This window comes from Oncorhynchus mykiss, chromosome 29 (assembly GCF_057628025.1).
Source record: "Oncorhynchus mykiss isolate SJ-2025 chromosome 29, ASM5762802v1, whole genome shotgun sequence".
Classification (NCBI taxonomy): domain Eukaryota; kingdom Metazoa; phylum Chordata; class Actinopteri; order Salmoniformes; family Salmonidae; genus Oncorhynchus; species Oncorhynchus mykiss.
Window position 1 is genome coordinate 45,884,337 of NC_143050.1, and position 27,550 is coordinate 45,911,886.

The 27,550-nt window shown below is 42.0% G+C and overlaps 2 long non-coding RNA genes across 3 annotated transcripts; one reads left to right on the forward strand and one right to left on the reverse strand.

The window, feature by feature from the left end:
- Window positions 1-1,528: 1,528 nt before the first annotated feature.
- LOC110509527 (uncharacterized) lies at window positions 1,529-26,935 on the forward strand. 2 transcript variants are annotated; one of them, XR_002471440.3, is made up of 3 exons: window positions 1,529-2,365; window positions 24,262-24,704; window positions 25,956-26,935. It is a non-coding gene; the product is annotated as an uncharacterized LOC110509527 (long non-coding RNA). The 2 variants fall into 2 exon arrangements; XR_016493444.1 differs by having other exon boundaries at window positions 26,570-26,935.
- On the reverse strand, window positions 21,768-24,687 carry LOC149970618 (uncharacterized). The gene is made up of 2 exons (XR_016493445.1): window positions 24,581-24,687; window positions 21,768-24,422 (listed from the first exon to the last, which is right to left on the reverse strand). It is a non-coding gene; the product is annotated as an uncharacterized LOC149970618 (long non-coding RNA).
- Window positions 26,936-27,550: the final 615 nt, after the last annotated feature.

Genomic DNA, 27,550 nt, shown 5'->3' on the forward strand with positions numbered 1-27,550 from the left:
TCACTAGTTGAACCACTTGAGGTACACATCAAACGACTCCTCAGTCTTCACAGAGCCATATGGAACAACAACTTCCAAGCGGTGATTCATTTCACTCATGACACCTGCTTACAAGCGTTTCAGTTCCCTAGAAGTTACAGTGGGGAGCAGCAATGAGCGGGAGTCATACAGATGATAGCACCTTCCCATTAATAAAACAGGATAAGAGGCAGATTGGAAGGAACCGAGGATCTTGGTTAAGAGAACAAAGAGGAATGAATTGCTGGATGGGAAGCGATGGAGGGAATATGATATCCAGGTAGTGATAGACAGACGGATGGATACGGAAAAGGGATTCCATGGCTCCTCAGAGAAGAGATGTCAAGGAACATGAGATGAGGGACGTAATCCAAAAATCACAGCGAAACGGGTAGAGGGAAAGAGATGAGGAGAGGCAAGTAGAGAAAGTGAGGCGGGATGGAGAGAGGAAGGGCTATAGTAAAAAGGAGATAATGGACAGTAAAAGAGAGAGAGAGAAAGAAAACATGAGCATAGGGAGGAAGGTGCGTAACAGTGTTCCTTGTGCTTTCATTGATATTCCGATATTCCATTGAGTTGACTTTCCTTATCTTCATGAAGGGTACCACACGCAGCCCTGGCATGGGCAAGCTGGTCTTCCTGTGCTTAGCCAAACTGCCAGTGGCTGAGTGGTGATAGTAGTGATGGTGGTGCCAGGGGGATGAGGGGTGGGCATCAGATTGCAAGGAATCAGGTGTCAGTGTGGGTGCCCAGCTGTGCTGAGCCCTGGGCCCAGTGAAGAGCTGCATTGGTTGGGGAGTGGGACTCAGCCAATGCCCCAGTACCTGGGAAAACAACAACATGAAAAGAGCTGCCAGTCTTCCAGGCACCGAGGGTACTTGGGAATTGTGCAATGTGATTCGCTCTCCAGTACTGATCTCAGAGCACAACGACTATGCAAATGAACTCAGATACACACAAACACATACACATGTGAGGCTACACACACTCACACACACACGCAGGTGCACATGCATTTGCACTTGCATGCCGTGCACACACATACACGCAATCATACACGTAAATACGAACACACACACAAGACCCGCACTACACTCCTTTTTAATAATATTTTACTGATTTCAATAGCCCATCACTTTGCCGAATCAAAAGGGAAAGAGAAAGAAACCCAACCTACTCTTCAGTGTCTGTCTATATATTTTAAATAAGTTTAACACATTTTTTATTTCTATATAAAAAAATGATATCAAATTTGTTAGATAGAGCTCCCCACTAGCCCCTGCATCCACCACCACCCCCATTCCTTTCAGCAACCCCCCCCTTTCCTCTCTCTCTCTACCTTCTCTGCATTTCTCTCTCGCCCTCTCTCTCTTTCCTGCATTTGCATAATTTCCTCCGCCGTATTCTGATGTATGCTTGTGAATAATAAAGCTCATGGGCGCGCCGTGCAAGCCTGCCACTGTTCATTACTGCCGTGCCGCGCAGACCCAGGCTCCGCAGGGCTCTCATTAGACATTCCACGCAGAAGAAAGGCCTCTCCCCTCTCTCTTGCTCTGTCTCTCTCCCTTGCATTCTGTTTCTCTCGCTTTATCTCTCCCCTCTGTCTCTCTCTTACTCACTGTTTCTCATACTACCTCACTCTCTATTCCTCTCACTCTCTCTGCCTAACATTCTGTTTCTCTCACTCCATCTCTCCTTTCTCTCTTTTGCTGTCCCTCTCTTACGTTCCGTTTCTCTCTCTCACTCTGTCTCTCTCCCTAACATTTCGATTCTCTTACTTTCTCACTGTCTCTCCTTTCCCACTTTCCTTCTCTTTAACTCTCTGTCTCTCTCGCTCTGCCTCTGTCGCTGTCTCTCTCCCTTACATTTGTTTCTTTCAATTGCTCTCTTTTCTGTCTCCCTCCTTTCTCTCTTGTTCTTTCTTTTCCCTTTAATTATGTTTCTCTCACATCTCCCCTTTCTCATTCTCTGCATTTTTCTTACTCTCTGTTTCTCTCACTCTCTCATTCTATCCCTCACCCTCGCGATCTGTCTCTCTCCCTTACATTTGATTTCTCTCGCTCCCCTCCCTTACTTTAGCTCCCCCGCCTCTTCTTTCGTCTATGGTTCTCTCTCTCACTCAATGTTTCTCCCCTCTCTGTCTTGTATTTTAATAGCACTTTCCCTAATTCTCTTATTTTATCTGCGTCTTCCCCACTGCCCTATCCCTTCCTTACTGGCTCTATAGCATGCTTTCTTTCAGTCTATTTTCTTCTCTCCCACTCCTCGTTCTCTCTCTCTCCAACAGAACACAGTGGCCTGCGTCATCCTCTCAGTGTCAGGCAGAGGGAGACAGGGAGACAAGCAGGTAGGAGGGAAACACACACACACATTGTTTTTGTGACAACACTCACCACACATGAACTGATTGTTGATAGTTCATTCCTTCGGACTAATTCCAATCGAATAATTTGCTCCTTTCCCTCTGCTTGACTCCCCCCTTTTAAAAGACATTTGTCATTATCAATTTGTTATTTAGCTTCCCCTGCAGTACTCTCACCCATCCGATCTCTTCAGACGTCTAAAGGAGAGTTGACAGTAACCCAGGGCTCCAGACTAACATTTTCCCCTGCTGGCACTGGTGCCACAAACCTTTTCAGTTGGTGGCACCCCCTCAAAAAATGTGCGTCACACAATAGATTACATTTGGCTCATCATCTTATTAACACAATGCTTTATTAATAACATACTACTTAGATAGTATATATAAGTCATTACATCTGACTAACATATCCAAGAAGGAATGTGTGATTTAAAATATTTTGGTATGCTACCTAATCCAGAGAATGTCATGAATTATGCTATTTTTATTGTATTTTACTGTCAGAATAGGGCTCCAGATTTTTTTATTCAATAGAGATGAATTTGCATTCATCTTTATGTGCACTAAAATTATATATTAGCCTAATTCAATTGGTTCTAATTCACCCCCTGAGGAAGTGGAAACTCAAAACACATTAGCTAGATTAACTCTAAATATAATACATACTACTAGTAGCCATGTATTAATCTAACAGTAAATACAATGTCCTAAGAATTTTTTTTTGCAATGAGGCTTGGTGCACTAGCGATGGCCGATGCGTAATTTTGCGTGGTTCGTATTTCAGAGCCATATCAGATATCTTGAGTGTAAAACAGTTGTGAGCTCAATAATGATAATTGAGAAATTATACCAACAGAAAGCTGATACCCTCCTCTCTTTATTTGGACAGCTAGTTGCTTCCAAAGTTGTGTTTTTTTCCCACAATTGCATTTTGAAGTGTCATGATGGGCACAAGAGGGAGGGGGGGGGGTGAAAGGGTCGCTCATTACAGCAACTTTCCACGGTGAAACAGGCAGGCATAGCAACAGAGCAGACACTTTTATTACAGGAATCATAAGGATAATAAACTTTCCTGTTTAAAAACTTCTTTGGGACTGGGGGGCAGTATTGAGTAGCTTGGATGAATAAGGTGCCCAGAGTAAACTGCCTGCTACTCAGTTTCTAAAACTTGTTTGAATGTTGTCTGTGAGTATAACATAACTCATATGACAGGCAAAAACCTGAGAAACCTGGGAAATCTGAGGTTTGTAGATTTTCAACTCATTGTCTATCGAATACACATATTGCACTTCCTAATGCTTCCACTAGATGTCAACAGTCTTTAGAACCTTGATTGAGGCTTCTACTGTGAGGTGGGGGCAAATGAGAGGGGATTGAGTCAGGGCTTTGGCAGAGTGCCATGAGCTGACCACGTGCGTTCACGTGAGAGTTAGCTTGCATTCCATTGCAATTCTACAGACAAAGGAATTCTCCAGTTGGAACATTATTGAAGATTTATGATAAAAACATCCTAAAGATTGATTCTATACATCGTTTGACATATTTCTACGAACTGTAATATAACTTTTCGTCTGAACTTTCGCTTGGAATTGCCTGCGCATCGTGAGTTTGGATTGTGTACTAAACGCGCAAACAAAAAGGAAGTATTTGGACATGAATTATCAACTTTGTGGAACAAATCAAACATTTCTTGTGGAACTTGGATTCCTGGGAGTGCATTCTGATGAAGATCATCAAAGGTATGTGAATATTTATAATGCTATTTCTGACTTTGTTGACAGCACAACATGGCAGATATCTTGTTGGCTGTTTTGTTGTCTGAGCACTGTACTCAGATTATTGAATGGTGTGCTTTTTCGGTAAAGCTTTTTTGAAATCTGACACAGTGGTTGCATTAAGGAGAAGTTTATCTAAACTTCCATGTATAACACTTGTATTTTCATCAACATTTATGATGAGTATTTCTGTAAATTGATGTGGCTCTCTCAAAATCACTGGATGTTTTGGAACTTCCTGAACATAACACGCCAATGTAAACTCAGATTTTTGGATATAAATTTGAACTTTATCGAACAAAACACACATGTATTATGTAACATGAAGTCCTATGAGTGTTATCTGATGAAGATCATCAAAGGTAAGTGATTCATTTTATCTCTATTTCTGCTTTTCGTGACTCAACTCTTTGGCTGGAAAAAGGACTGTGTTTTTCTGTGACTAGGTGCTTAACTAACATAATCGTTGTGCTTTCGCTTTAAAGCCTTTTTGAAATCGGACACTGTGGCTGGATTAACGAGAAGTTTATCTTTAAAATGGTGTAAAATACTTGTATACTTGAGGAATTTTAATTATGAGATTTCAGTTTTTTTTTTATTTGGCGCCCTTCACTTTCACTGGCTGTTGTTGAGGTGGGACGCTACCGTCCCGAATATCCCAGAGAGGTTAACAAATTCATGGTTTTATCCACCCAAACAATAGGACTTTTTAATTGAGGTGACCAGGTAGAATGTGTAACTCGCACCAGTGCGACCAATTAAAAATGTAACTCACACAACTAAGTCACAGGGTCTCAAAATGTGTTTGCATGTGCATCCCTGTATATGTATGTGCATAAGAGAGAGAGACAAGGTATTTTATGGTGGGGAACGGGGATGTATATTTTGGGGGGAAATATACGAAGAGGAGAGGTGCCAACTGTAAACTAAGGGCAAAGAAAAACATGGGACCCAGTGAGACAAACAGAATGTCAGAGGAAGATCACATACTGTATCTGTAAATGGAGTCTACTCGAAAATGCAATGCAATTATGATCACCCATTTCAACCTTCTAAACAGCCAAATACGAACCCCATCTTGAACCAATAACAACCTCTCAACACATCCTGTCAGCTATCATTCAGTCACCATTCACTCGTGAACAGTATTTATGTTTGACTTTTTAGTCAAATAGCAGACGCTCTTATCCAGAGCGACTTACAGGAGCAATAGAGGTTAAGTACCTTGTTCAAGGGCACATCGGCAGATATTTCCACTTGTCGGCTGAGGAATTTGAATCAGCCACCTTTCGGTTACTGGCCTAATGCTCTTAACCGCTAGGCTACCTGCCACCGTGACATTAACTCCTCAAAAGTTTTACTTCTAGGGTGCAATAACCTTTAGGGTTAAGTTTAGGTATGAATAATGAGTGGTTAAAGTTAGGGTTTGGGTGTTAAAACAGAACAACTAAAATCAATTGAACCTGTGATGTCCGGAGCCACAGCTCACGTTTTCACCTGTTCTCAACCCCATCCACAACACTCTTGCTCACCGCGAGCCCATTAGATGTTAACAGGCAATTACTAATTGCCGTGTAAAATGCATCTACTTCCCATAACGTAATTTCCCTATTATAGAAACGTGTTGGTAGCACATAACCCATTGGAGCTTGGGCTGCAATTTTTTGTTGTTGTAATGCAGGTTAGAATTCTGCAATGTTATTTGACCACGTGAAAAATGGTATGCTACGGTATGAATACTGTAGTGGAGGTTCGTTTTAATTGAGCCAACTGATGATTATTATAAAGTCTCACTGTAGAAGACACACATACGACACGCGCACACACACACCATGGAAAACTACAACTGAGTGACAGGAAGCAGTGGAGGACTACAACAGAATGACATGAAGACTCTGAACAGCTGACACCCCAAACACCCACTTCCTCACACACACTTGACTGCTCTACCACTTGCTTACGCCACACACCTAGACACGCATCCCCCCTCTACCCTTTTGTGTACTGGCACCCTCTCCATTGACAGATGGCATTGAAGGATCATGGCACCCCCATGGTCCTATGACAATAACGCTGTTGGAGCACAACACAGCCCAGAGGGAGAAAGAGGGAGACACACACACACAGACTAAAGTAGGCAAACATACACACAGAAACAGACAGACAGACACATATGCAGGGCCGTGCACAGGGCTTTCAGTGGGGCAGGTGCTCAAAATGAAAAAGTAGCCTCCGTCATTCTTGAAGGAAAGATGTTTGGAACCACCAAGACTCTTCCTAGAACTGGACGCCCGGCCAAACTGAGCAATTGGGGGTGAAGGGCCTTGGTCAGGGAGGTGAGCAAGAACCCGATGGTCACTCTGACAGAGCTCCAGAGTTCCTCTGTGGAGATGGGAGAACCTTCCAAAAGGACAAAAGTCTCTGCAGCACTCCACCAATCAGGCCTTTATGGTAGAGGGGCCAGACGGAAGCCACTCCTCAGAAAAAGGCACATGACAGCCCGCTTGGAGTTTGTCAAAAGGCACCTAAAGACTCTCAGACCATGAGAAACAAGATTTTCTGGTCTGATGAAATAGAGGTAAAACCTGAATGACAAAAGTCACGTCTGGAGGACACCTGGCACCATCCCTATGGTGAAGCGTGGTGGCAGCATCATGCTGTAGGGATGTTTTTCAGCAACAGGGACTGGGAGACTAGTCAGGATCGAGGGAAAGATGAACGGAGCAAAGTACAGAGAGATCCTTGATGAAAACCTACTCCAGAGCACTCAGGACCTCAGACTGGGGTAAAGGTTCACCTTCCAACTGGACAATGCCCCTAGGCACACAGCCAAGACAACGCAGTAGAGGGTTCGGGACAAGTCTCTGAATTTTCTTCACTCTGTGGTCCAACTCATCGCAAACTATCTCAATTGGCTACACACCTGGGGGTCCCTTGTATTAAAAGCCAGTCCAGGATCCAGTTACAAAGGGCGATGTCCAGACCAAGGGCTCTGAGCTTGGTGCAGAGCTTGGAGGAAACAATAGTGTTGAATGTTAAACTGTAGTCAATGAACAGCATTCTCACATAGGTGATCCTCTTGTCCATATGTGTTATGGCGGTGTGAATAGTGATGGAAATGGCATCTTCCGTGGATCTGCTGGATATGTTGCAGAATCAGAAAGAACAGTCTGTGGCGTGATTTTCCAGGCCTTACTTTTCACACCATATAGACGTCCTGGATGTCAGGGATCTCGGGCCCCAGTGATGTACTGGGCTGTCCACACAAACCTCTTTAGTGCCATGTGCTCAAGGTGGGTGCTGTTGCCATACCAAGCATTGATGCAACCAGTCAAGATGCTCTCATTGGTGCAGCTGTAGAACTTCTTGAGGATTTGAGGGGACATGACAAACCTTTTCTCCCTCCGGAGGGGAAGAGGCACTGTCGTGGCATAGATAGTTACATTTCCAGCTCTCAACAGGTCCAGGCTGAGGAGGACAGAGTCACCTCCTATTCAAAGCTCCTGGTGCCGATATGGAATGTAACTTTTGATCCATCCATTACAGTCATGTCTTTCCCCAACTCAGCATTCCGAAATCATGTCTTCTTGAAGTTTTCTCACTCACAGGGAGCTGCTCGTAAAGGCTCTCAGAGATGATTGTCATTTCAGCTCCAGTGTCTTCCACAGCCTGGACTGGGAGGCCGTCGACTGTCAGAGCTATCTGCAAGCTACAGCTACTCTATACACTGCTGCTACTCTGTTTATCATATATCCTAATGCCTAGTCACGTTACCCCTATACATACACTATATATACAAAAGCATGTGGACAACGCTTCAAATGAGTGGATTCGGCTATTTCAGCCACACCCGTTGCTGACAGGTGATAGAATTGAGCACACAGCCATGCAAACTCCATAGACAAACATTGGCAGTAGAATGACCTTACTGAGGAGCTCAGGGACTTGTGCACGTGACAATAAAACTTGAAATCACCATTAGAAAATGCTTTGTGTGGTAATACTTTATTTACTGTTTTATTCAATTTTTCAAGTTTTATTGACAAATCCTACATTCTGATTATTGCATAGATTGTATTGGACACATATGACGTGTGTAAAAAACGTTTTTATAGTTCCTCGGTGTCCACATCACTAAGGGCCTATCATGGTCCAAACACACCAACACAGTCGTGAAGAGGGCACGACAAAGCCTCTTCCCCCTCTGGAGGCTGAAAGGTTTTGGCATCCTCAAAACGTTCTACAGCTGCACCATTGAGAGCATCTTGGCTGCATCACTGCTTAGTATGGCAACTGCGTGTATTCTGACCTCAAGGCACTACAGAGGGTAGAGTGTGTGGCCCGATACATCCCTGAGGCCGAGCTCCCTGCCATGCAGGCCCTCTATACCAGAGGAAGGCCCTAAAAATTGTCAAAGACTCCAGCCGTCCAAGTCATAGACTATTCTCTCTGCTACCTACGGCAAGTGGTACCGGAGTGCCAAGTCTGGGACAAAAAGGCTCCTTAACAGCTTCTACCCCAAAGCCATAAGACTGATGAACAGTTAATCAAATCGCTACCAGGACTATTTGCATTGACCACCTTTTTTTTGGAACTGACGTTCTTGCACTGACTCCATGCACACACAGACACATCTTACACTGACACTCAAAAATAAACACACACACACACAAACACTGACACACTAAATAGACACAATACATCATAGAAGGTTGGTGGCACCTTAATTGAGGAGGACAGGTGCGGAATAAGTAGAATGGTATCAAATATAGTGCATTCGGAAAGTATTCAGACCCCTTGACTTTTTCCACATTTTCTTACCTTACAGCCTTATTCTAAAATGTATTAAATTGTTATCACTAGGGTTGCACATTTTTGGGGAATATTCAGAGGTGGAAACTTTCTGTGGGAATTAACGGGAAAATATGGGAATTAACAGAAATACATTAAAATGAATATTAATACCATTTAAATGTAGATGTTTTTTGCATTGGATATATTTACCATATCATATGGAGACAGAAACATTTGACCTTATCATAAGTAGACATAATTCGCAAATGATTAAATCCTTCCAATAGAAATAAAAAAAACTATTTATTTACAAATGGAACTTTAATTAAATGAGTTGACTCTTCACATGGGATGATTTCACTGAACATCAAAAGAAAGGAAATATTGAATGATCCCCAATGATCCATCGCATCTCCCAAAAACATTTTCAACATACATCTGTAAAATGATAGTCTAGAAACTAAAGCTTTGGTTGTCTTCCTATCAAGCTTACATGTCTTCTCCATGGACCTCCTCAATGTCCACCTCTACTTCAGACTCTGAGGCCTCATCTTCACTGTCACTGTCCAACCTTGTTGAGGATGGCTCATTGTCCGGATGGCCACCAATTTTTCAACCCTTGTATTGGTCAGCCTGTTGAGTGATTCGGTATTCCCAAGCAAGGACCAGTTGAGCTCTGAGGCGGCTGATGTTGGTGGAATTTGGAGGATGATGGAGGCAACAGGGGAAAGAGCCTCAGATCCACAAAGTCCCTTCCACCAGGTGGCTGATGAGATATGTTGTCACAACTTCCATATTGCATCTCCATCCCAAAGCCCTCGCTTGGAAGTGTACTTCGCCACACTGCCAAGAACCTTGCCCTCATCCAGGCCAAGGTGGTGAGACACGGTAGTGATGACACCATAAGCCTGGTTTACCTCTGCACCAGACAGGATGCTCTTGCCAGCATACTTGGGGTCCAACATGTACGGTGCGGCGTGTGTGGGCTTCAGGCAAGAAGTATTCACGCGTTTTGATGTATTTCAGAACAGCAGTTTCCTCTGCTTGGAGCAACAGTGAAGTGGGCAGGGCAGTACAGATTTATTCTCTTACATCTGCAAGATGTCTGGACATCAGAGAGGATGGCATTGTCTCCCTCAATCCGTGCATTGGCTACTGCTATAGGTTTCAGGAGTTTCAGGCTGCTTACCACTCTCTCCCAAAATACATCATCCAGGAGGATCCACTTGATGGGGCTATCCATTTCATCGGACCATTTCTTGGAGAGACTTTTTTGGAGAGACTCTTTCCCATCTAGGAGACTGTCAAACACTATGGCAACATCACCCCAACGGGTGTTGTTGAGCAGCTTCAATGTGGGGCTCTTATTCTTCTCACTTTGCTTGGTGAGGTAGATTGATGCCATAACTTGATGATCCTTCACATACCTAACCATTTCATTGGCTCTCTTGTAGAGTGTGTCCATTGTTTTCAGTACCATGATGTCATTGAGGAGCAGATTCAATGCATGAGCAGCACAGCCAATGGGTATGATGGGAGGGTAGGACTCCTCCACTTCAACCAAGCAGCCTACATGTTCGCAGCATTGTCTGTCACCAGTGCAAATACCTTCTGTGGTCCAAGGTCATTGATGACTGCCTTCAGCTCATCAGCAATGTAGAGACCGGTGTGTCTGTTGTCCCTTGTGTCTGTGCTATTGTAGAATACTGGTTGAGGGGTGGAGGTGATGTCGTTAATTATTCCTTGCCCACGAACATTCGACCACCCATCAGAGATGATTGCAATACAGTCAATACAGGCTTTCTCTATGATTTCCTTGACCTTCACCAGCAAATGAGTAGAAAAAGCATGTCTGGTTGGAGGGGTGTATGCTGGGCAAAGAACATTCAGAAATATCTTCCAATACACATTGCCTGTGAGCATCAGAGGTGAACCAGTTGCGTACACAGCTTGAGCAAGACATTCATCAGCGTTTATCTGACTACGTTCCTCCATAGAGTAAAAAAAAACTTCTGATTCCAGGAGGACCATGAGCTGTTGCTATTTGATAAGGTGTCTGATTCATAATTTTCACATTGAAAATAAGTATAGGGACTTCTGTCAGAGGTTGCTTGTTATGAGCGCTGAGGGAACTTTATTCACTTGGCATCTTTGTTGCATTCTTCAAATATGATTTGGCACAGTATTTGCAAATGTACACAGCTTTTCCTTCTACATTAGCTGCAGTGAAATGTCTCCACACATCAGATAGTGCCTGTGGCATTTTCCTGTAAAGATTTTTTTTTTTTTTGTAAAAACAAAACTAATACAATTCCATTTACAGATAAATAGTTAAGCAGTTAGGTTAAACAGCTCCTTTGTGAAGTAAATGTTTTCAAATTAAACAAGTATGGGAGACAGGTGAAGTAACACTTCTTAGTTAGCAGGCTCAAGCAAGCTAAAACCCACATGGTCGCACAAACTAACGAGCAGAAATTGTTAACACTTTGCTGTAGGCTACTATTTACTAGTTAACAAAAAATCATGCACGTCATATAAAATATATTCACCCCACCCAGTACTGTAATCAAAACTTACAAGAAAGCATGTAGTCCTTGGCTCAGACAGTGTAGTAGTGTGGGCTCAATAGCATCTCATTATTGTGCAAGATCTGGAGAGTCCGCTGTACATATGATGGAAGAGTGCACTATGCATGCAGAGGGTTGCAATTCCATTTACTTGGGGACAGTTTAACCAAAACAAGACCTAGAGTTACCTTATGTGTATCCCACAAAAAAGGTTCACTCTTATAAGCTAACAGTTTTTTTTATGAATTTAAACAAAATTCCCCAAGACCCTTTACAACCCTATGTCACGTTCTGACCTTTATTTCCTTTGTTTTGTCTTTATTTAGTATGGTCAGGGCATGAGTTGGGGTGGGCAGTCTGTTTGTGTTTCTATGTTTTTTCTATTTCTGTGTTTGGCCTGATATGGTTCTCAATCAGAGGCAGCTGTTTATCGTTGTCCCTGATTGAGAACCATATTTAGGTAGCCTGGGTTTCACTGTTGGATTGTGGGTGTTTGTCTCCGTATCTGTGTTTGTCGCCACATGGTACTGTTTCGGTTTGGTTATTTCACCTATCCGTTTATTGTTTTTGTATTTCATAGTGTTCAGTGCTTTTCTTATTAAAATCGTCATGAACACTTACCACGCCGCATCTTGGTCCGATCCTTACTCTTCTTCAGACGAAGAGGAGGAAATCTGCCGTTACACCCTATTTATCACTCATCAATATAGACACAATTCCCCATAATGACAAAGCATTTAGACATTTTTACATAAGTATTCAGACCCTTTACTCAGTACTTTGTTGAAGCACCTTTAGCAGTGAACACAGCATCAAATCTTCTTGGGTATGATGCTACAAGCTTGGCACACCTGTATTTGGGGAGTTATCCCATTCTTCTCTGCAGATCCTCTCAAGCTCTGTCAGGTTGGAAGGGGAGCATCGCTGCACAGCTATTTTCAGGTCTCTCCGGAGATGTTCGATCTAAGTTCAAGTCCGGGCTCTGGCTGGGCCACACAGGGACATTCAGAGACTTGTCCTAAAGCCACGCCTGCGTTTTCTTGGCTGTGTGCTTAGGGTTGTTGTCCTGTTGGAAGGTGAACCTTCGCCCCAGTCTGAGGTCCTGAGCACTCTGGAGCATGTTTTCATCAAGGATCTCGCTGTACTTTGCTCCGTTCATCTTTCCGTTGATCCTGATTAGTCTCCCAGTCCTTGCAGCTGAATCACATCCCCACAGCATTTTACTGCAACCACCATACTTCACCGTAGGGATGACACCAGGTATCATCCTGACGTGACGCTTCACATTCAGGCCAAGTGGGCTGTTATGTGCCTTTTACTGATGAGTGGCTTCCATCTGCCATAAAGGGCTGATTGGTGGAGTGCTGCAGAGAGGGTTATCCTTCTGAAAGGTTCAGCCGTCTCCACAGAGGAACTCTGGAGCTCTGTCCAAGTGAACATCTGGTTCTTGGTCACCTCCCTGACCAAGGCCCTTCACCCCTGACTGCTCAGTTTGGCTGGGCGGCCAGCTCTAGTAAGGGTCTTGGTGGTTCCAAAATTTGTCCAATTAAGAATGATGGAGGCCACTGTGTTCTTGGGGACCTTAAATGCTGCAGAAATGTTTTGGTACCTTGTCCAGATCTGTGCATCGACACCATTCTGTTTTGTTATATTTAATCCATTTTAGAATAAGGCTGTAACGCAACAAAATGTGGAGAAAGTCAGGGGGTCTGAATGCTTTCCGAATGCACTGTATATTAAACATAGTTTCCATGTGTTTGTTGCCATTCCATTTGCTCCGTTCCAGCCATTATGATAAGCAGTCTTCCCCTCAGCATCCTTACTTACACAAACAAAACACACTTACACACATGCATACATTCAGAAAGTATTCAGACCCCTTCACTTTTTCCACATTTTGTTACAGAAAATTGTTTTCCCCTCATCAAACTACACTCAATATAACATAATGGCAAACATGTTGTTGTTTTTTTACCTAAATATAACATTTACATAAGTATTCAGAGCCTTCACTCGGTACATGGTTGAAGCTCTTTCAGCCGCAATTATAGCCATGAGTCTTCTTGGGTATGATGCTACAGGCTTGACACACCTGTATTTGGGGAGTTTATCCCATTCTTCTCTGCAGATCCTCTCAAGCTCTGTCAGGCTGGATGGGGAGCGTCGCTGCACAGCTCCGGGCTCCTGCTGGGCCACTCAAGGACATTCAGAGACTTGTCACGAAGCCACTCCTGCATTGCCTTGGCTGTGTGCTTAGGTTCACCCCAGTCTGAGGTCCTGAGCACTCTGGAGCAGGTTTTCATCAAGAATCTCTCTGTACTTTGCTCCGTTCGTCTTTCCGTTGATCTTGATTAGTCTCCCAGTTTAAGGAATGACACCGGACAGGAGAAGAAGGTACGTGGAGTCAAACATTTAATCAGGAAAGGACATAGAACACGACAGGAATAGCGTCAGCACAAGGGTACACAAGGACATATGACAAACATCAATCCTGAAGCAGGGAACAGAGCTAGGGAACGGACAGATATAGGGAAGGCAGTAACACAAGTAATAGATTTCAGCTGAGTCCAATGAGCGCAGATGTGAGTGACGGGGAAAGGCAGATGTGCGTACTGATGGTGGCTTAATTGCGTAATCCAGGAGAGCCTGGCGCCCTCGAGCACCAGGGGGAGGAAGAGCGGGAACAGGCATGACACCCAGTCCCTGCAGCTGAAAAACATCCTCACAGCATTATGCTGCCACCACCATACTTTACCTTAGGGATGACGCCAGGTATCATCCTGATGTGACGCTTTGCATTCAGGCCAAGCGGGCTGTTATGTGCCTTTTACTGAGGAGTGGCTTCCATCTGGTCAATCTACCATAAAGGGCTGGAGTGCTGCAGAGTGAGTCATCCTTCTGAAAGGTTCACCTATCTCCACAGAGGAAATCTGGAGCTCTGTCTGAGTGAACATCGGGTTCTTGGTCACCGCCCTAACCAAGGCCCGCAAAACACCAGTCTCAACTTCAACAGTGAAGAGGCGACTCCAGGATGCTGGCCTTCTAGTCAGAGTTCTTCTGTCCAGTGTCTGTTTTCCTTTGCCCATCTTAAACTTTTCTTTTTTTTGGCCAGTCTGAGAAAAACTTTTTCTTTGCAACTCTGCCTAGAAGGCCAGCATCCTGGAGTCGCCTCTTCACTGTTGAAGTTGAGACTGGTGTTTTGCGGGTACTATTTAATGAAGCTGCTAGTTGAGGACTTGTGAGGCGTTCGTTTCTCAAACGAGACACTGTAATGTACTTGTCCTCTTGCTCAGTTATGCGGGTCCTCCCACTCCTCTTTCTATTCTGATAAGTGCCAGTTTGTGCTGTTCTGTGAAGGGAGTAGTACACCGCATTGTATGAGATCTTCAGTTTCTTGGCAATTTCTCTCATGGAATAGCCTTTCTCAGAACAAGAATTGACTGACGAGTTTCAGAAGAAAGGTCTTTGTTTCTGGCCATTTTGAGCCTGTAATCGAACCCACAAATGCTGATGCTCCAGATTACTCAACTAGTCTAAAGATGGCCAGTTTTATTGCTTATTGAATTAGGACAACAGTTTTCAGCTGTGCTTACATAATTACAAAAGGGTTTCTAATGATCAATTAGCCTTTTAAAATGATCAACTTGGATTAGCTAACACAACGTGTCATTGGAACATAGGAGTGATGGCTGCTGATAATTGGCCTCTGTACGCCTATGTAGATATTCCATAAAAAATCTGACGTTTCCAGCTACAAAAGTAATTTGCAACATTAACATGTCTACACTGTATTTCTGATGAATTTGACGTTACTTTAATGGACAAAAACATGTAATTTTCTTTCCAAATAGGTACATTTCTAAGTGACCACAAACTTTTGAACGGTATTGTATATTGGGGAGTATATTTTTGAATGCATTGATGGGCATTTCACTGTAAAGTCTACAATCGGCGCATGTAACAAATACAGTTAGATATCTCCATTCTAATAAGGAGCAAATCCACACAGTTTACAACCAGAGGAGTTTTGCTGCTCATTTTCTGGCCCTTAAAGAGTAGCCAATCATATTTCATATTAGCATACATATTGCATCGTACACAAGTTTATGTATGTTGTGTCTAGTTGTGATTTTAGCATGTAAATCTTGGTGGGACAAAATCACCCTATTTTTTGGGGAATGCATGCCAGCAAAGAATCTGCAAAATACAACATTAAACAATACATTAAATGCACTATAAAGTTGACAAACGGTGCCCACAAACTGTTCGGGCCTACATAAAGCTGTCCCAACAGCACAGCATTCTTTCAGCACAGTGCCTAGTTAAAAACGTATTATGGCTTAGATCCCGCTAACGGGATCAATATGACAACAGCCAGTGAAAGTGCAGGGCGCCAAATTCAAACAACAGAAATCTCATATTTAAAATTCATCAAACATACAAGAATTATACACCATTTTAAAGATAAACGTGTTGTTAATCCCACCACAGTGTCCGATTTCAAAAAGGCTTTACGACTAAAGCACACCAAACGAGTATGTTAGGTCAGTACCTAGTCACAGAAAAACAGCCATTTTTCCAGCCAAAGAGAGGGGTCACAAAAAGCAGAAATAGAGATAAAATGAATCACTAACCTTTGATGATCTTCATCAGATGACATTCATAGGACTTCATGTTAAAAAATACATGTATGTTTTGTTCGATAAAGTTCAGTAATGTTTTGCTTCCAAAACATCCGGTGATTTGGCAGAGTGCCACATCAATTTGCAGAAATACTCATCATAAATGTTGACGAAAATACGAGTGTTATGCATGGAACTTTAAATAAACTTCTCCTTAATGCAACCACTGTGTCAGATTTTTAAAAAAAACTTTACCGAAAAAGCACACCATTCAATAATCTGAGTTCGGCGCTCAGACACAAAAACAAGCCATACAGATATCTGCCATGTTGTGGAGTCAACAGAAGTCAGAAATAGCATTATAATAATTCACTTACCTTTGATGATCTTCATCAGAATGCACTCCCAGGAATCCAAGTTCCACAATAAATGTTTGTTTTGTTCGATAAAGTCCATCATTTATGTCCAAATACCTACTTTTTGTTCGCTCCTTGAGTTCACAAATCCAAATTCACAACGCTCAGGCCAGACGAAAAGTCAAAAAATGCCATTGCAGTTCGTAGAAACATGTCAAACGATGTATAGAATCAATCTTTAGGGTGTTTTAACATAAATCTCCAATAATGTTTCAACTGAGAATTCCTTTTTCTTTAGAAAAGCGATGGAACGCAACTACCTCTCACGGCTGCGCGCCTAAATGAGCTCATGGCACTCTACCAGCTCTCATTCTCTCCTCCTTCACAGTAGAAGGCTCAAACAAGGTTCTAACGACTGTTGACATCTAGTGGAAGCCTTAGGAAGTGCACCCGGACCAAATTTACACTGTATCTTGGATAGGCAAAGAGTTGAAAAACTACAAACGTCAGATTTCCCAATTCCTGGTTGGATTTTTTCTCAGATTTTTGTCTGCCATATGAGTTCTGTTATACTCACAGACACCATTCAAACCGTTTTAGAAACTTCAGAGTGTTTTCTATCCAAATAATAATATGCATATCTTAGCTTCTGGGCATGAGTAGCAGGCAGTTTACTTATCATTGAAGCGTATTCATTCAAGGTACTCAATACTGCCACCCAGCCATAAGAAGTTAACTTCTTAAGGTATAGGGGACGCTTGCGTCCCACTTGGCCAAAAGCCAGGGAAAATGCAGCGCGGCAAGTTCAAATAAAATTATATAAAAATCTAACTTTCATTAAATCACACATGTAAGATACTAAATTAAAGCTACACTCATTGTGAATCCAGCCAACATGTCATTTTTTTAAAAAGCTTTTCGGCGAAAGCATAAGAAGCTATTATCTGATGATAACACAACAGTAAACAAAGAGAGTAGCATATTTCAACCCTGCAGGCGCTTCACAAAACGCAGAAATAAAATATAAAACATGCCTTATCTTTGACGAGCTTCTTTTGTTGGCACTCCAATATGTCCCATAAACATCACAATTGGTCCTTTTGTTCGATTAATTCCGTCCATATATATCCAAAGAGTCCATTTATTTGGCGCGTTTGATCCAGAAAAAAACAGCCTTCAATTTGCGCAGCGTCACTACAAAATATCTCAAAAGTTGCCTGTAAACTTTGCCAAAACATTTCAAACTACTTTTGTAATACAACTTTAGGTATTTTTAAACGTTAAATATCCATAATTTTTATGATTTTTATTTGAATTGCGCACCCTCCAGTGTCACCGGAAGTTGGGAGGCCTCCAACAACTTTCTCTGTAGATAACCACATTACCTTATTATATAAAACCCTCTTAGGGCTGAGTGAGGCCTATCTGAGATACCTACTGCAACCATCAACCTCCACATACAACACCCATTCTGCCAGTCACATTCAGTTAAAGGTCTCCAAAGCACACATGTCCATGAGTCGATCCTCTTTTCAGTTTTCTGCAGCTAGCGACTGGAACGAGCAGCAAAAACATTCATACTGGACAGTTTTATCTCCATCTCTACATTCAAACTCAATCATGTACACTCACGGTTACTTGTGGCTGCTTCGCGTGATGCATTGTTATCTCTATCTTTTTACTCTTTGTGCTGTTGTCTGTGCCTTACAATGTGCTGCTGTCATGTTGCAATGCTACCGTGTTGTTGCCATGTTGTGTCACTACCATGTATTGTTGTCATGTGTTACTACCATGTAGTGTTGTCATGTTGTGTTGCTGCCATGTCACATCAACACCATCATCCCAGAAACCCGTGAGGAAGACAAAAGAGCTGATTGTGGACTACAGGAAAAGGGGGGCCAAACATGCGCCATTCACATTGACGTGGCTGTAGAGGAGCGGGTCTAGAGCTTCGAGTTCCTTGGAGTTCACATCACTAAAAACTATCATGGTCCAAAAACACCAAGACAGTTATGAAGAGGGCACGACAACACCTACTCCCACTCAGGAGACAGAAAAGATTTGGCATGGGTCCTCCAATTCTCAAAGTTGTACAGCAACGCCATCAAGACAATCCTGTCTGGTTGCATCCCTGTTTGGTATGGCAACTTCTCGGCATCTGACCACAAGGGGCTACAGAGGGTAGTGCCAACAGCCCAGTGCATCACAGGGGCAAAGCTTTCTGCCATCCAGGGTTCTATGCAAGGCGGTGGCAGAGACACACCTACTCATAATAGTTAAGACATCAAAAATAATATCACATATGGACTCATTTTTAGTAACCAAAAAAGTGTTAAACAAATCAAAATATATTTTAGATTTTAGACACCCTTTGCCTTGATGACAGCCTTGATGACAGCTTTGCACACTCTTGGCATTTTCTCAACCAGCTTCATGAAGAATGCTTTTCCAAAAGTCTTGAAGGATTTCCCACATATGCTGAGACTTTTTGGCTGCCTTTCCTTCACTCTGTGGACCAACTCATCCCAAACCATCAATTGGGCTCCTGAATGGTGCAGCGGTCTAAGGCACTGCATCTCAGTGCAAGAGGCGTCACTAAAGTCCCTGTTTCAAATCCAGGCTGTATCATATCTAGCCGTGATTTGGAGTCCTTTAGGGTGGCGCACAATTGGCCCAGCGTTGTCCCGGTTTGGTGGGAGTAGGCTGTCATTGTAATTAAGAATTTGTTCTTAACTGAATTGTCTAGTTTAATAAAGGTAAATAAAAATATTTACTATTATTATTATTATTATTATTATTAATAAATAAAAAATAATAATAACAGTAAATAAAAAATGGAATAATAATTGGGTTGAGGTCAGGTGATTGTGGAGGCCAGGTCATCAAATGCAGCAGTCCATCCCTCTCCTTCTTGGTCAAATAGCACTTACACAGCCTGGAGGTGTGTTGGGTTATTGTCCTGTTGAAAAACAAATGATAGTCCCACTAAGTGCAAATCAGAATTATGTGGTAGCCATGCTGGTTAAGTGTGCCATGAATTCTAAATAAATCATAGACAGTGTCACCAGCAAATTTGTACTCATCAGACCAAAGGACAGATTTCCACTGCTCTAATGTCCATTGCTTGCGTTTCTTGGACCAAGCAAGTCTCTTATTATTATTGGTGTCCTTTAGTAGTGGTTTCTTTGCAGCAATACGACCATGAAGGCCTGATTCACGTAGTCTCCTCTGAACAGTTGATGTTGAGATTTGTCTGTTACTTGAACTCTGTAAAGTATTTATTTGGGCTGAAATTTGAGGCAGGTAACTCTAATGAACGTATCCTCTGCATCAGAGGTAACTCAGGGTCTTCCTTTCCTGTGGCCGTCCTCATGAGAGCCAGTTTCATCATTGCGCTTGATGATTTTTGCTACTGCATTTGAAGAAACTTTCAAAGTTCTTGAAATTTTCCAGATTGACTGACCATGTCTTAAAGTAATGATGGACTGCCATTTCTCTTTGCTTATTTGAGCTGTTCTTGCCATAATATGGCTATCTTCTGTATACATTTGGATTTGATTAACACTTTTTTGGTTACTACATGATTCCATGTGTGTTATTTAATAGTTTTGATGTCTTTACCATTATTATACAATATAGAAAATAGTTAAAATAAAGAAAAACCCTTGTATGAGTCGGTGGCCAAACTTTTGACTGTACTGTATGTTACCGACCGGCTCAATTCGGGCTTATGTAACAACATTTGAAATTGTGTTTTTTTAGATTGAATAAAAGTAGAGACTCAGAGTTAGAACATTTTATATCATACACTACAGTTGAGGAACTATGGGAAAGTAATTCTGCTTTGAAAATTGATAAACTTGTAATCTCACTTTTGAGAAAATGGCCCTTGAATGTTCTGTTACCTACTGGAGAGCTCTTCTTTGTCTACACCCATTCAGCATTGTTCACACCCTCTTTAAGCTTTTGCCCCACCCATCTCTTTAAGGATTCACATGTGTGGCTATGTACTAAACAACCAAATATTTCAAGACTAAAGGCTGGCTTCTACTACGGGTGTGTTCGTAAATTTAAGCTGGAGTGCCAGAGTGAGTTCTGGGCATTTGTAAATTCAGAGTGTGAATGCTCCGAGAGCACACTGGACGCTTTGGCCAAAAAGTATGGTTGATCCAAGCGTTCTGACCTCACAAAGGCAGTCAAGCACCCAAGATAATTGGCTAATGTTAGCTGGCTTACTAGCTACTTCCAGAACAGCTCACTCTGACCATTTTACTCACCCTAGCAGAGCTGGTTAGGCTGTTTTTATGTTATCCAAAGCGTTGGTGACTGCAACTGTGCTGCTGACAAAAATATAATTACGCTTTTTTGCCAACGTTTACTGACACATATTCTGGCCATATTCAAAGGGGGGTTGAGCGTTTGTAAATGTGTCAGTTATTCTGCAATCTGGCACACTCCAGACAACAGTGCTCTGAAATCGGAGTAGATTTACCAGCTACATCTATCGACAGTTGTTGCAGTGACATCATAAATATTCTATTGAAATAGTTACTTGCATAGTGGAGTCTTTTGCTTAGACATGTAACTATCCAGCTAAACAAGGACCAATAATCCCAACTCATAACGTTACTACCCTGCATGAATCTGCAGGTATCTAACCAACCAGGTTCAATGTTAGCTAGTTAAAATTAGGCTATAACTAGCAATACAAATGGCCCTGAGATACGAATAATATTACTAAACAAATATTACACGTAACACTTGAAATGAAAATTACTTTCTGACAAAACTAGAAATGTGTAATTTCTGAAAATGTAGCTAACTAGACTCTCTTACCTGTATACATGGATGGACGCTTCTCCCTCTCTGTCACGGATACCAGGTTGCCCTTAGTTTGAAGATGTAATCCGGAGACAGGTGTTTTATACAACTCTTTTCATATTTGCTATCAAACTGCAGAATTTTCTCCATCTCCTTAGCTATCATACTCTAATTCCACTGATTTCAAAACTCGGTCCTACAGAAAGTGGAGAGCAACACTTATGCAGATCTACTACGAGATATATTTCAAAAAAGCAGTGTTGTAATGGATTACCTACACATACTGACTAACTCATATTATAGACAGAAGCATGCTACATGGCGGACCAATCTGGACTCATCTATCGGCGTGTCCAGACCACTCATTATCTTAGCCAATCATGGCTAGCGGGAAGGTTGTCTTTTTCCATGGCTAAACCAACTAGCCTTGTATTTTAACAATTTTATTCATATTTAGAGGTTGTATACACGTTTATTATTAAAGCATATGATAGTTCACATGTTCCAGAAGGCATTTCTGAAGAAAAAAAAAAGTTTATATTTTTTGGTATATTTGGTTTCTATGTGGTATGACAATTGAAATGAGCAAATTAGGCATGCATATATTATATTCTTCAAACGATCTATGTGTGTCGGTCCTACATTTACAATTTACAAAAAGTGGAGAATGAAGATTTCAGCTTCATAAGGGTTAAGTCAAATATTAGACTTTAAATAATTCAATGACATTTCATTTGTGTAATAAAACAATCACAAAATCTTCACTCACCACCCAGTCACTCAATTTCTGATGCAAAATGTCTGCCTGTATTGGGATTTTTTTTGCGAATTTACAAAAAATGTATATATTAAGTATTCAGACCATTTACTCAGTACTTTGTTGAAGCACCCTTGGCAGCGATTACAGCTTCGAGTCTTCTTGGGTATGAGCTTGGCACACCTGTATTTGGGAAGTTTATCCCATTCTTCTCTGCAGATCCTTTCAAGCTCTGTCAGGTTGAATGGGGAGTGTCGGTACACAGCTATTTTCAGGTCTCTCCAGAGATGTTTGATCTGGGTTCAAGCTCTGGCTGAGCCACTCAAGGACATTCATTGACTTGTCCCGAAGCCACTCCTGCATTGTATTGGCTGTGTGCTTAGGGTCGTTGTACTGTTGGAAGGTGAACCTTCGTCCCAGTCTGAGGTCCTGAGCGTTCTGAAGCAGGCTTTCATCAAGGATCTCTCTGTACTTTGCTCCATTCACCTTTCCCTCAATCATGACTAGTCTCCCAGTCCCTGACATTGAAAAACATCCCCACAGCATGACGCCACCACTACTACGCTTCACCGTAGGGATGGTGCCAGGTTTCCTCCAGACGTGTCGCTTGGGATTCCGGCCAAATAGTTCAATCTTGGTTTTATCAGACCGGAGAATCTTGTTTTTCATGGTCTGATAGTCCTTTAGTAGCATTTTGGCAAGCTCCAAGCGGGCTGTCATGTACCTTTTACTGACGAGTGGCTTTCGTCTGGCCACTCTAACATAAATGTCTGATTGTTGGAGTGCTGCAGTGATGGTTGTCCTTCTGGAAGGTTCTCCAATCTCCACAGAGGAACTCTGGAGCTCTCTTCTTGGTCACCTCCCTGACCAAGGCCCTTCTCCCCCGATTGCTCAGTTTGGCCGGGCGTCCAGCTCTAGGAAGAGTCTTCCATTTAGGATTGATGGAAGCCACTATGTTCTTGGGGACCTTCAATGATGCAGACATTTTTTGGTACCGTTCCCTAGTACTGTGCCTCGACACAATCCTGTCTCGGAGCACTACGGATAATTCCTTCAACCTCATGGCTTGGTTTTTACTCTGACATGCACTGTCGACTGTGGGACCTTATATAGACAGGTGTATGGGTTTCCAAATCATGTTCAAATTAATTTACCAATGGTGGGCTCCAATGAAGTTGTAGAAACAGGATACACCTGAGCACAATGTTGTGTCTCATAGCAAAGTGTGTGAATAAGGTATTTCTGTTTATTATTTTTAAAACATTTCCAAAAACGTGTTTTCATTTTATCATTATGGGGTATTGTGTGTAGATTGATGAGGAACATTTTAAATGTAATCAATTTTAGAATAAGGCTGTAACGTAACAAAATGTGAAAAAAGTGAAGGGGTCTCAATACTTTCCGAATGCACTATTTGATGATGGAGTCTTATCAGTGTGTAAAGAGTCATTCCCGGTAGAGTCAGTGAGATTTTACCGTGGGTGTAGGTGGTTAGCCACTGAGTAGCTCTTCACCAGTGTAATTGCTTGGAGGTAGAAGCTATCTTGGAGCATGTTGTTAATGCCTGATGCTCAGGTTCAGCTTGCCAGAGGGTATCAATCAATCAATCAATCAAATGTATTCATAAGCCCTTCTTACATCAGCTGATGTCAAAAAAGTGTTGTACAGAACACAGCCTAAAACCCCAAACAGCAAGCAATGCAGGTGCAGAAGCACAGTGGCTAGGAAAAACTCCCTAGAAAGGCCAGAACCTAGGAAGATACCTAGATCAGCCAGAACAGTCCATTTGGGAAGAGGGAGAAAAGGTGCTGATGGGCCTTCTTTACAACTGTCGCAGTGTGATGGGTCCTTGCTAAGTGCTTGGTGATGTGTACACTAAGGAACTTCGAAGTTCATGACCCTATCCACTGCAGCCATGTTGATATGGATGGGGAATTGCTCCCCCCTTTGCTTCCTGTAGTAAACAATCACCTCTTTGGTTAGATCTTAAAGCACGCCCAACACCCTGCACACATCACGAAATACTTGGTGTAAAACAGATCATGAATACCAGAAGGGCTGGATTCCCAGACAAAATAGCCGATAAGGTTTAGGTAAATGAAACTGGCATCGTAACCTTTAACATACAGATGGTTGAAAATGTTGTCTTCTGATCCCTGATCCCTGCTCCACTGTGCCACTGTGTCTAGGTGCAGCCATCTGGGTCAAGATTAGGCAGACAGAAGGTCACACTCTTTCTGGGTGGAACTGCTATCTCTCTGGGCAGGTTTGCCCTGTGTGGTGCACACAATGCCCGCTATTTCCATCACATGGCACTACGCAGCACCACCCTCTGGAGACGACGTGAACTCTGTAGAGTACAGACATAAGGTTACACACAGACACACGTAGATACAAGGACAGGAAGATAAACAGACACAGACAAACATATTGATAGACATACACACAGAGACAATACACATACTCAAAATCTCAATCAGAAAAAGGAAACACTGCATGCACACACACCTGCTCCTTGCTACTGAAGCTGCCCTCAATAGCTGATGCCTGCTGAACTGGGTAGCTATGTGCACCCTCTACTGCTTCCCATGATGCTCTACAAACCTCCAGCACCTGGAATGGAACACACCAGGTTTTTACATTTTAGTAATTGAACAGACACACTTATCCAGAGTGACTTAAAGTAGTGAGTGAATAGATTTTCATATTTTTTGTATTGATTACCAGTGGGAATTGAACCCACAACCCTGGCATTTAAAGCAGCATTCTCTACCAACTGAGCCACATGTGACCAAACTTCTCCTTCATTCTGTTTAGCTATCTACCAAGTAGTTCCACTCAATTAATCAGGAAACATCTTATTTTATCGTATGAGTGTTATGTATGTACTGTATGTACAGTATTAACTATTCAATCAATTTCAGCTGTGGAATAGATATAATCAATGAGGAAAAGAATGTGTCTGACTGTACATCATCCAGCCCGGCTGCTGATCTATATATTGTGTATTAGTGAATCCTAAAGTCAGGACTTGACAAGACAGCACAAAAACATCTGGGACCAGGATGTAAATGGGCGGCAGGGTAGCCTAGTGGTTAGAGCTTTGGACTAGTACCCGGAAGGTTGCAAGTTCAAACCCCCGAGCTGACAAGGTACAAATCTATCGTTCTGCCCCTGAACAGGCAGTTAACCCACTAGGCCATCATTGAAAATAAGAATTTGTTCTTAATTAACTGACTTGCCTAAATAAAACATCTACATGGTCAACTGCAGAAAGCACTACAGACAAAGAGACTGATAATATCTATTGAAACATGTGTCCAGATATTACATTTGCCTGTAGACTGAGGGTCTGGGGCAAACATCTGACAGGAACTAACCCCAACAGTCAGAGGCTCCCAAAATTACCATGGAAAATGTACAAAGTCTAATAATGTTGACTTTCAGAAAAGACACATTAGGAAATACTATTTTTCTATTGTAGATGTTCATCATTGTAAAGTTTATTGAACAAATGTCCTTGAATGCTGAGCTGCATTCTCACATCGATGTTCCTTTTGTCCAGGTCGGGGAGGGCAGTGTGGAGTGTGATGTTCCATGCTCTTAATCAATCAATCAATCACATTTATTTATAAAGCCCTATTTACATCAGCCGATGTAATAAAGTGCAGAACAGAAACCCAGCCTAAAACCCCAAACAGCAAGCAATGCAGATGTAGAAGCACGGTGGCTTGGAAAAACTCCCTAGAAAGGCCAGAACCTTGGAAGAAACCTAGAGAGGAACCAGGCTCTGAGAGGTGGCCAGTGCTCTTCTTAATGTGCATATAAAAGAATGTTGCAGTGATGGTGCCTTCTGGTTGTTTCCATGTATGTCCTCTTCCAGATTCTATGTGCATCACTCCCTTCATCTCCTGATAGACGCCTGCTGTCGCACTGAGAGACATTTGACAACAATGGCTTCAGGATTAACATTGGAGGCTTCATTCAGTGTTTTATAAATCAAGCTAAAAAGGTCCCCTAGTCAAAACTTTGTCTTTCTCCATCTGATTTAATAAGAATTGCAGCATAAAAAAAACCTAAGCAGTAGTAACTACAGTGTTAAGAGGACTGATAAAAAAAATATATAATTAGAGAAAGTATTAATAGCAGCTCAGTATCAGTGGGGCTACCTTACACTGAAAACCGTGTTGGAAGTGGCTATCTGTCTTTCTCTATTAGCCTCTCCTGCTGCGAACAAGGTTGTGGCAATCCCACACACACAATATCCTCATGGGAAGGCATAATAAAGTGTCAAGTAGAAGGAATTAATTGTAGTGGAAATTCAGGGGTCTCAAAATGGTATGTCATCTTTAATTGTCGGTAAGAGACCCGGCAACACACAAACAATCCTTTTCTTTCGGTCCTGCATGCACAATTCGGCTTAGCATAAGCTCTTTTCAATATAGTCCATTATACACTGCCAAATTGATGAGCCAACATTGCGTTGCAATTTTACAGGCTACAGGGTATGAGACACTGGAGCAATGCTGGACAAAAAGCAACATGGAGACAACATTAAATAAGAAGCATGGACTGAGATCTCCTCCACCAAGACAGCAGCTGAACCCGTGTGTTTCATGCACTTGTGTTTGTTCACTTGTGTTTTTTGTTATAATCGTTCCAAGACTATGCAATTGTATGTGTGTTTACATCTAAATTCTGTTCATGGTGTGTCTATCTCTGTAAGTTATGTCTGAAACAATTTGTCTGAAACAATGTCCCCCCCTGTTGCTGTCATTGTTGGACCAGGTCTCTCTTGAAAAATATAAATTATCTCAGTGAGACCTGGATAAATAAAGGTGAAATAAAAATATATATTTCAAACTAAGTTTGCACGTGTATTTATCACATAGCTTATCGTTTGTTGACTGCTAAAGCAGCACTGAAATTGACCATCTAAAAACAGGACTCTGTTAAGTTCTGCAAGTACACTTTTTTTATGCCAGGCAAACTGGCATTGCAGACACAACATTACAAATACATTTATCAAACTTTCAATATCATTATTATCTGGTACCTAGATAAAAAATGACATTCAAATAGACAGCCAGATAGTTAAACATGCAAAAAAAACACAAGAAGAAATTGCAGTCAAATGCAACAGTAGCTAGCGATAACTAATTAGAAGCAAGCTAGCTATCTAGTATCTACTTTAGCCATCCCATCCCACTCAGGGCTCATCTCAAACAATGCAAATCACCATGGTTTTCGTATCATCATAAATATCTCACCCACCTGTCCTGAAAGATTTTTCTGAGTTTAGCAATCAGATCGTCCAGCCTGAATACGTCATCAATAAACCATCTACAGTGCCTTCATACTCATACCCCTTGACTTAGTGCACATGTTGTTGCATTACAACCTGAATTTTAATATATATATAAAATAAAAAAATCCTCGCCCATAACGACAAAGTGAAAACATGTTTTTCGAAAATGT